Below are 9,868 nucleotides of genomic sequence, written 5' to 3'. Positions count from 1 at the left end.
TGAGCTCCTAACTCAGTAGCAAGTGGGCCTCACTGGCAGCCACCAGCCCTGAGCTGGCACTGTGTAGTGGAGTGTAGGGGTGGACACACTTCCTCCTCACACCTCCCCCTGCCATTCCTGATGGGGTTCCACAAGTGCCAAGCCCCAGGCCTTGGGGAGACAGCAACAGGTGAGGTCAGGGCAGCCACAGGAGTTAGCTTCTTGAGAAATCCCTAGACTAGCGCAAGTCCAGGGCAGACCGATGATGGGAGGGGAAACTGAGGCATAACAACCAAGAGTCTACCAGGCTAGGGCGGCAGGGAGAAAAGTTATCCCATCCACAGAACAGCACATGCAAAGACATGTGCTGTGAACATGACTATGACCTGTGCTCCTTCTAACTGAAATCTCGGTCCTGAGAAGGGACTCCAGGAAGGAGATAAAAGAGGGGCTAGGCTGTGGAACGTCCCCAGCTGTGGTCACAGTGCTGAGTATGAACTTACCATACTACCAAAATTTACCTAGGTCCCTCAGCCAGCAAGGGAGAGGACGGGGACCCTCCTCTGGCTAAGGGGGTCTGTCCTTAGGACCAGTAGTCTAGCCAGATACCAGGTAGAAAACAGAGTGAAGGCTTAGAACAGAGATGACAGGGGTCCAGGACGGCATCTGGGCTGTGGACCTCAGTCTGGTGGGATTTAGGATCCTGTGGGGGATGGGCTGTCCATGAGGCTGCAACCTGTGGGAACATTCCCAGGACTGGTTCTGGAACACAGTTACATCTCAGAGTTTATGAATGTCCCTAAAGATAAAGGCCAGCGTTGACGAGAGGGCTCAATGGGTAAAGAGCCTGCAGTGCAAGCCCGGCGACCTGAGTTCAGTTCCTGAAACCCACCTGAAGGTAAAGGAGAGAACCAACCCTACAAAACGGTCTACTGATCTCCATACTCCCACTGTGTCACCCATGCCCAGCGTGTAAATGCTCCATGTATGCTTGCCTATGCACACTCACGTGCAACAACAAAAATACCAAGAATGTCTGGCCTGAATTGGTCTGCTCTTCAGAGGACCCAAGTGTGGTTCCTTCTCATGCAGTTCACAACTACGTGTAACTGCAGCACTAAGGGATATGACTCCCTCCTCTGGCCTCTGTGTACACCTGCACACACACACACACACACACACACACACACACACACACACACACACACATATGCAGCCTGGTTTCTACTGTACACAGCCCTTCAGGTGAGCTGAGCTGGTGTGGGATGACTTATGAATCAGAGAATAACTTATAAATGTTGCCTGCCTGAGCCTGTCCCATGTCTGTCTGTCTGTCTGTCTTGTGGGCCTTCGGTGTGCTAAGGCTACTACTGGGTGCTGCATCTGAAGCTGGGACATTCAGTTGTGCTGCAAGCTTACTCTGTAAATCCAGAAGTAGAAAGGGCATCTTGGTGCCTCAGTTTACCCACTCTAGAAGGAAACTCTAGCTGTCTCTGCGAGATCTCCCACAAGGGAAGACAGTGGACCTGAGACACTTGGCCCGAGTTATCTCCCAATTTGGAGATGCCTGAGCTGAGACCCCATTTCCTGTGTCTGCACCCGCCCACCTGATCTGGCTGCCAGAGGGGCCCTCACCAATCAAGCCCTGAGACCTCAGAGGTCACTCAGAGAGGAAGTCCCCTTCCGCCTCTCCCAGGGTGGACACTGCGATGGGTGTTTCTTCTGGAATTTCTTGGCTCGCATGGGGCAGAATGTTCTAGCCGGCAGCCACAGGCCTTCCTTCTTGGCCAGGGGAATTGACCTGCCACCACCCACCAACACTGCTGCCCAAGTCTCTTGTAAAGAAAACACGGTGTGCCTGGGAGCCGAGACCTGACCCAAGCTCACCAGCACCCCAAGACATCAGGGTACAGGCCCGATGGCTCAGGGCCTCTCAGTGATGAAAGGCAGGAGGGGCAGAGTTGGCTGCCCAGCAGCACCCTGAATGACCTGTCCAGGAGAGAAAGCCAGCTCTACACTCAGGGCTCCACTGGGCCTCTTAGCAGTGGGGTAATTAAATATTCATGCTCCACTCTCTCCCCAAGAAAGTGATAAGTCAGATTTCTACACCAGAGAGAGAGAGAGAGAGAGTGCCCAGGGCAAGGTGTCTGTGCCAAGAGCCATGAAGACAAAGCCTTCACTTCAAGTCATGGGTGCAAACAACCCTTGCCTTCCACCGCCAGCCACTGAGGGTTCAGCACACTGGACAGCCAGAGAGCTCAACAGACCGGACAGCCAGAGACTCCAGAGGCTCCAGGACCAATTAGCTGGGTGCTGACGTCAAGTCTGGGGCAGGGTTTCTCTCTGCCTTGATATTCCTGACACCAACAGATGAGGCAGGGAAACGTCCCAGTGCAGGCCAAGGCCCAGGGTCACTGTGGGAGTAGGAAGGAGTGGGGAACTGAGCTCTAAAGCGTCTGTGCCTCACGCCACAGGACGTGAAGACAGGGAAGTGGACATACCGAGTGCCTAATGTGTGTTCTGTGCCTCCATCTGCCACAGCAACAAGAAGACAGAAGAGAGCACTTATTGAGCACCTATTGTTTAACCTGCGAATCTTCAGGAAGATGCACCTGAATGCCTACTGTGTGCAAACATGTCCCTGAATGACCCGGCAGGATGGGTCACCCATTCCTCAGCTGGGGAAACTAAGGCTGTAGCAGCAGAATCCCTGACTGAATGGGTGAGGTCAGGATAGGGTCTTGGACCGTTCTGTTCCTCTAGCTCAGAGCACAGCCGCCCTCTGCAGTCTTTGCCTACATCTCCTCCAATACTCGATACTCGGTAGGTGTCGAGCTTCCAGACAATGTAGAGGCTCCACCTGAGGGCTCCACCTAGGAACATGGCTCTCCTGGACTGGGGCAAAGTCTTGGGGACCCAGAAGGGAGGTGAGGTGACTACAGGAGAGATGCTCCCAGGCATCTGCTGGATAAAACCACCCAAAGAGGGACATTTAAACTACACCCACACATGCGTGCTCCAGTACCTTTGGTGTGCACCGGGATGGTGTACAGACACAGCCACCTCCTCAGCGCTGGCCTGGCACTGGAGCTAGCAGGGGATCCCTCTGGACCCAGTGAGGAGCCGTAGCACTCACAATTCATTATGTAGCACAGCTGTGTCCCAGGCTTCTCAGGAGCTAAAGCGTGGGGGAGGGGGAGTGTGTGCACAGGCCCTTAGCACAGTCCCCCCACCAACTGTGCTCAAGACAGGGTGCTGCTTCTGTTCTTGGAGCCGTGGAGAGCCTCAGAGTAGCAAGGCTACAGGAGCCAGGTAGCTAGCCTGCACAGTGTCTTTGTATGTTTGTGAGGGAAAGATACCGCCCTCCCCCCGAGGATAGACAGAAGCCCAGGGCAGGCAGTATAGCTTGTATAGTGGATCCAGGTTCCCTTGTAGCGTTAACCACCTCCCCAGCAGCACCTAGCCACCCTGGGTGAGGAGAAATTACAGAAAACTGAGGGCCTCCACTGCTGTCTTTTGTCTCTGACTCAGTGTCCCGCCCCTGGCCCCCTGCCTGGAGCAGGGAGCCCAGCCTGGCAGCTGCTGTAGGTGGGAAGCCTCCTCACCTGGTCGGGGTGAGCCCGTGGGTGGGGAGAGTGGCATTCGACATCCTGAGTCCTGTCCCAGCTAGCCCACCTTCCCTCACCACACCCCAACACACACACACACACACACACACACACACACACACACACACACACACACACTTCCCACCCCCCCTTTCCCTCCTGCAGTCCAGATTGTGAGTGGAATGTAACCAGAGAGGTGGGGCAGGGAGGGGGTGCCAAAGGGCTGCCAAGGAGGGAGTCCCTTGTCTGAAAGGTGAGCCGCTACTTAGAGCTCCCTGGTGGCTGGGGAGCCTGAGACCACGATGGACGGGACCAGCTGGGGAAAGCCTAGGCGCCAAGGCGGCCGAGTGGGAGGGGCCATCCCCACCCTGAGGCCCCTTCTGGGCTGTTTGCCACCCAACCTCAGGACAGGCCTCCCAGGGAGATGCTGACCCTACATAGCTAATACCGAGCTGCCACCTGGCACTAAGGCTCAACCACTCATTCGTTCAGGTCTGCAAAGGCACTTCCAGGTCCTGGGGACTGCAGGGACAGGGAGGCAGGTGGCAACAGGTCCCTGGTCTCTGGGCAGGTGGAGAAATAACTGATCTCCACGTGGACCAGCAATGGAGACTGAGCCTTCGCTACAACCAGGACTGGTGGGCAAAGCGCTCAGCATGCGTGCTGGCGCACAGTAGGTGTTCAGTCACTACCACTCGCACAGTGAGCAATTTGCACAGCAGCACCTGCAGGAACTGCCCAGTTCCCTTTTAGTAAAAGCCTTCGTGGTTGAGACGGATTAGACGTACAGTTTGGGCTTGGGATGGCACTCATGGCCTGGCCAGCATGAAGCCCTGGATTGGGCATAGTGGCAAATGCCTGTCAGCCCAGCACTCAGGTGGTGGATACGGGAGGACCAGAGGTCAAGGTTATCCTTGGCTACACCGAGGATTTAAGAACAACTTCAGCTCATAAGAACCTGTTCTCCCCCTGTTTTTGTTTTTGTTTTTTTAATTTGTGGTTGGTTGAATCCACAGTGGCCAAGTGCAGAAAACAGAAGTTTGGTCTTTCTTCCTCCCAGCCCATGCTCCCAGAAATAAAACTCAGACCCAAAATATATTTACAAATACCTTGGCCATAAAGCTAGGCCCTTCTCTGACTGGATCATAACTCAACCCAATTATTCTGATCTACAGTCTGCCTCGCGGTTGGTTACCTGTGCTAGGATACCACGCGACAATCTCGTCACATCTTCCTAGGCAAATCTCCCACCTGGCACTCTCCCAGAATCCTTGCAGTCTTTTGGATGTCCCACCTTCTACTTCCTGCCTAAGCCATAGGCTATCGAGTTTATTATTGACAGGTGCTACACCCATCCATACACAAGATATTCTCTCTACAGAAACAGAGTGAAGGGGGTACAAGACAGATGGACAGATGAGGGCCCTTACTACTAAAGCATGAGGACCTGAGTTCGAATCTCCAGCATCCTGTGAAAGGCAGATGTGGCCCTGCATGCTTATAACCACAGTGGTAAGTGTATGTGTGTGTGTGTGTGTGTGTGTGTAGACAGCCAGCTTAGCCAAAAAGTGATGAAGCCCAGGTTCAGTGAGAAACTCTGTCTCAAGGATCAAGGTGATAGATGATAGATAGATAGATAGATAGATAGATAGATAGATAGATAGATACATGCATACATAGATACATACATAGATATATAGATACATAGATACATAAATACATAGAGATACACACATACATAGATACATAGATAAATACATAGATACATAGATAGATACATACATACATGCATGCATGCATAGATATATAGATAGATACATAGATATATAGATACATAGATAAATACATAAATACATAGATACACACATATGTAGATAAATACATAGATATATAGATACATTCATACATACATACATGCATGCATATAGATACATAGATACATACATAGGTACATAGATAAATACATGGATACATAGATAGATAGATAGATACATACATACATACATACATACATACATACATACATACATAAAAGAAATAGAGCTGGACAGTCAGTGCCTTCCTCTGGCCTCTTTTTGCACATGCACACAGATACATAACACATAAATATACAAACAAAGTACCAGTTGCAGCTACAAATGTCACAGGATGGTGAGCACAGAGATCCTTGGAGGCTTGAGGGCAGCTGGCCTGGGAGCCCAGCACTTTGGAAGCCACGGCGAGAGGATTGTGAGTTCTAGGCTAGTCCGGGATACAGAGTATTTGAGACCTGTCCTACACAGTGACCGAGGAAAGGCGGACACACAGCTGCCCTGCCTGTTGCTGCTCCAGGGCCGTGTGCAGAGCTCTGGTCAACAGCAACACATTGAAGGATGTGTCCCAACACATGAAGGTGGAAACTTCCCCGTGTGTCTGTCATCCTGTTAGTCACAGCTGCCCTTCACTGCTTTAAGAGCTAAAGACCCTTTGTTACCACACCAAGCCCCCTGTCCTGGGGCATGTGTAAGCTCTGACAATCAGTTATTAGCCTGTTGTCCGGGCTTCATCCTCTGAGATAAGTAACACTTGGCCCTGGGACAAGCAAAGTAGGGTCAGGCTGTTGGCCTGGCTGTGGCCCTGGTCTCAGGTCCTAGGTGTCATTGAACCCAGCATGGTGAATTGTTCCCCTAGTGGACAAGCCAGCCTGGCCGGTGAGGAAGAGACCTAGCCATGGGGCATTTGCAGTTCAAAGGACAAACTTGTGTAAAGCCTCAGGATGGGAGATGTCCCTGTGCAGCCAGGCCTGAGGGAGGTCACCCTGTGTTCCCTCTGATACAGGTGGCTTGGACAGTAGCCTCTGCAGCAGCCACCTGAGTCAGCAGACCTTGTCTCTGGCACTGTCCCATGTTTCCTGACCAAGCTGACTGCACTCTGGTTCCAGCTTAGGGACACAGGGAGAGGAATCAAAGATGTCACCATACAGTGTCTTGGATAGAGCAGGAGCTGTACCCAGGATTCTCTGAGCGCGGTGTGCCGTCCACTTCTCTGAGGCATCTGATCAGTCCCATATCACAGATGGACAAACTGAGGCCCACAGACAGTGCTAGCCACAGTCTCCAAGTTGTGAGGCAATAGAGCTGGAATTTAATTTTTTTTATTACATTTATTCATTGTGTGTGGGTGGGTGGGTGCATACATACCACGGAGGCTAACTTGTGGGAGTCGGTTCTCTCCTTCCAACATGGCTAGGGCTACAGAACAGAGCTCAGGTTGCTGTGCTTGTCCGTGAGTTCCTTTGTTCATCTCATTAGCTCCAGAGCTGGGATTAGAACCAATGGGTTTGACTGTGGGGTCCTCAAGTCGGCAGGTGGGAACCGGGCTCCAGGATAGACTCTGAGGTTGCCATGCATCCTGTGGGCTGCAGCCTTGACCTGGGGATGCTCTGTTGTCCCAGAGCTATGGTGACTTGCCCTACAGTCATTGCCAGCTTTCGGACACCCTGAGTAGGAGGCTTTCCCCTGCCTAGTTCTGGGACTCACAGAAGGGTACCAAGTGGGGCACCTGTTTTGCCACTGGACGGTGACAGAACCCCAGGCATCAGGTGAGAGAGAGAGAGAGAGAGAGAGAGAGAGAGAGAGAGAGAGAGAGAGATCTACCTCTGAGCCACACCCCAGCCCCAGGTCATACTCCACACAGCCTGCCATCTTTTTTTTTTTTTTTTTGGTTCTTTTTTTTGAGCTGGGGACTGAACCCATGGCCTTGCGCTTGCTAGGCAAGTGCTCTACCACTGAGCTAAATCCCCAACCCCACAGCCTGCCATCTTATATTTAAATATTGTAAGAGGATCAGGGGTTCAAGGTCATCCTCACCTATGTAGTGGGTTCGAGATCAGCCTGGTATACCTGAGATCCTGTCTCAAACATAAACCAAAAGACTCCAAGGTCACCACCACCTACCAGCAGGGAAGAGCCACGGGGCCAACCTGAACTAAGCAAGAGCTGGCACACTTACATCCAGCACTTGGAAACTGAGGCAAGAGGGTCTCGGGTAACAGGGTCAGCCTAGGCTACAGAGGAAGACTCCGTCTAACACAAACCAACACTAAGGGAGACACTATGAGCTCACACAGTAGGGCCTCCTATAGATTCCACCTCTTTCCTGCCTGGCCCCTGGCCGTGGAGGAATGCCCCCAACACTTGGCAGTATATAAGGTTGTAGCTCTGGTCCTTTGTCGGCTGGGGACAGCCCTCTGACCTCATTCTGGGGAAGTGGTCCCAGCAGATTATCAGGGAGTTGCCATGGAGACCTGCCCCCTTTATGGTGCCTCTGGAGCAAAATTGAGGCTTATGTGACTGTTTGAAGCATTTTGTCTGCTGCCGGCTTCTCCTGCTTTCCCAGACAGAATGTTCTCCGAGTAAACACCGGGCCATGCGCCTGTCCTCTCACAGACAAGACCCAAGTGCCTGGTGATGGCTGTGCACATAGTAGGCACTTAGTTTATATCCCTCCAGCGATAGATCACATCCGAGCATTTAGCCTAGGATGGACCAGTATTCCGCCCTCAAACAATGCCCAGGAGGATCCAGTTGGCGGGCGTATCCGTCACACAGCCTGGTTTCTCTTCACCTGTCTATTTAAAACCCTTCTTAATGGTCGGGAGACAGAGGACAGGAGGTCACACAGCAGGCATGATATGCAGAAATTTGTAACCTGTGGATCACCAAAAGGATGGGGGTGGGTGAGGTAACCCACCTCACAGCCCACACCTCCCAGACCATGGCTCCTACTCCACAACCTCAGGGAGCTCAAGGCCAAAGCCTCACTGAGAGGCGCCTGAGCCCTCAGGTTCCATTCACTGAGGCTTTCTGGATTTTCTGTTCGTGGATCATGGCTGGAAGTTTCCACTGGGTTTTCAGAATGGACACAACTTGAGTTTCTCCCTCTTTTTTTTCCTAGTTGTTCAAGAACATGTAGCTGCCAGAGACTGTCTCACAGATACCACAGGGGCCCAGGAGCAAGAGGGGACACCTGGACTGCCATGTGACATGCCCCTGGGAGTAGAAGGAACTTGCTACAGCTACGACAGGATTTCACATAGCATACATGGCTGTGAACATGGCTACTGCCAGACGGTAGGGCTCCTTTCTTGGGGGGGGGGGAGTGACCAGGATGTGTGTCCTTGTCCTCCTGAGGTACAAGCTGGGCTTCAAGCCGTGCGTACCTGACCCACATGGCTGAGCAAGAAGTTCATCTGTAGTGGGAGGGGAGATAGAGAGGCAGAGGGATAGAGAGAGAGGCAGAGACAGACACAGAGAGAAACAGAGAGAGACAGACAGACAAACAAGGAGACACAGGGAGAGACAGAGACAGACTGCAGAGAACCAGAAAAGGACAGAGAACATGCGCCCTCCAGTGGCCACCAAGGACTATGCAGGTTGGCGACTGGAGAGCCAACCTCCCGCTCTCTCCCCTGCCTCCCCAACCCTCCAGGGCCACCAGATGTCTTAGTTCCGTACAGCCCAAGACAGTTTTCCTTTTTTCAAAATTCATAAGGTTTTCAGGGATTTCAAGAGAGCCAATGATGAGACCTCACTCACACACTCTGTTCTCCACACCGATGCCATAAATGTGTCTCCAGTCTCCTGTGTCCCCTCTGCAGTCCCTCCACCCTCAGCAGGAGGACCCGAGTGTGGTCTCTGTCGCCCTCTGGTGGTCACATGCAATATTACAGGGCAGATGGGGAGGACACTGATTTACTGGAGGAGCTGGGGTTGGGAGAAAACCGATCCCCTAAGACAGAGAAGACCCCAGACTGACATAGGGATGTACTAGTCCACTGACTATCAGAGGCAGGATTCAGTCACTTCTGAGTTCCAGGATCTGGCCATATTCTTGGGGGACTGACACCCTTCAGACAGAAAAGCCACAGTCTGTCACAGGAGGTGGATATGTCCTCTGTGGATTGAACAGTAGCCTCAGGATGAGCTTCATCTCCCATGGCAGAGTGACTCATCTGCTCAATCTGCAGAGACCCCGTTTCTAGTAAGGCCATGTTCTGAGGCCTAGAGTGGACATATACTTTGGGGAGATACTTTTCAACTCAGCAAGTACCTCAGAAGTGAGGGATTGTGGGCCAAGAGACAGAGCAAACCACTTGACATCATTCGAGAGAAAACCACAGGACTGGCACAGCTCCTGTGGGAGTTAGGGCCGAGGCTGCCCCCCCAACAGAGGGCGAGTACTGTAAAAAACACACAGCGATTTTCTGGTTGTCTGGTGAAATCTGTCCCCGTCCCCCAAAA

This window comes from Rattus rattus, chromosome 17 (assembly GCF_011064425.1).
Source record: "Rattus rattus isolate New Zealand chromosome 17, Rrattus_CSIRO_v1, whole genome shotgun sequence".
Classification (NCBI taxonomy): Eukaryota; Metazoa; Chordata; class Mammalia; order Rodentia; family Muridae; genus Rattus; species Rattus rattus.
The sequence above is the reverse complement of the archived record's forward strand: the minus strand, read 5'-3'. Positions refer to the sequence as shown.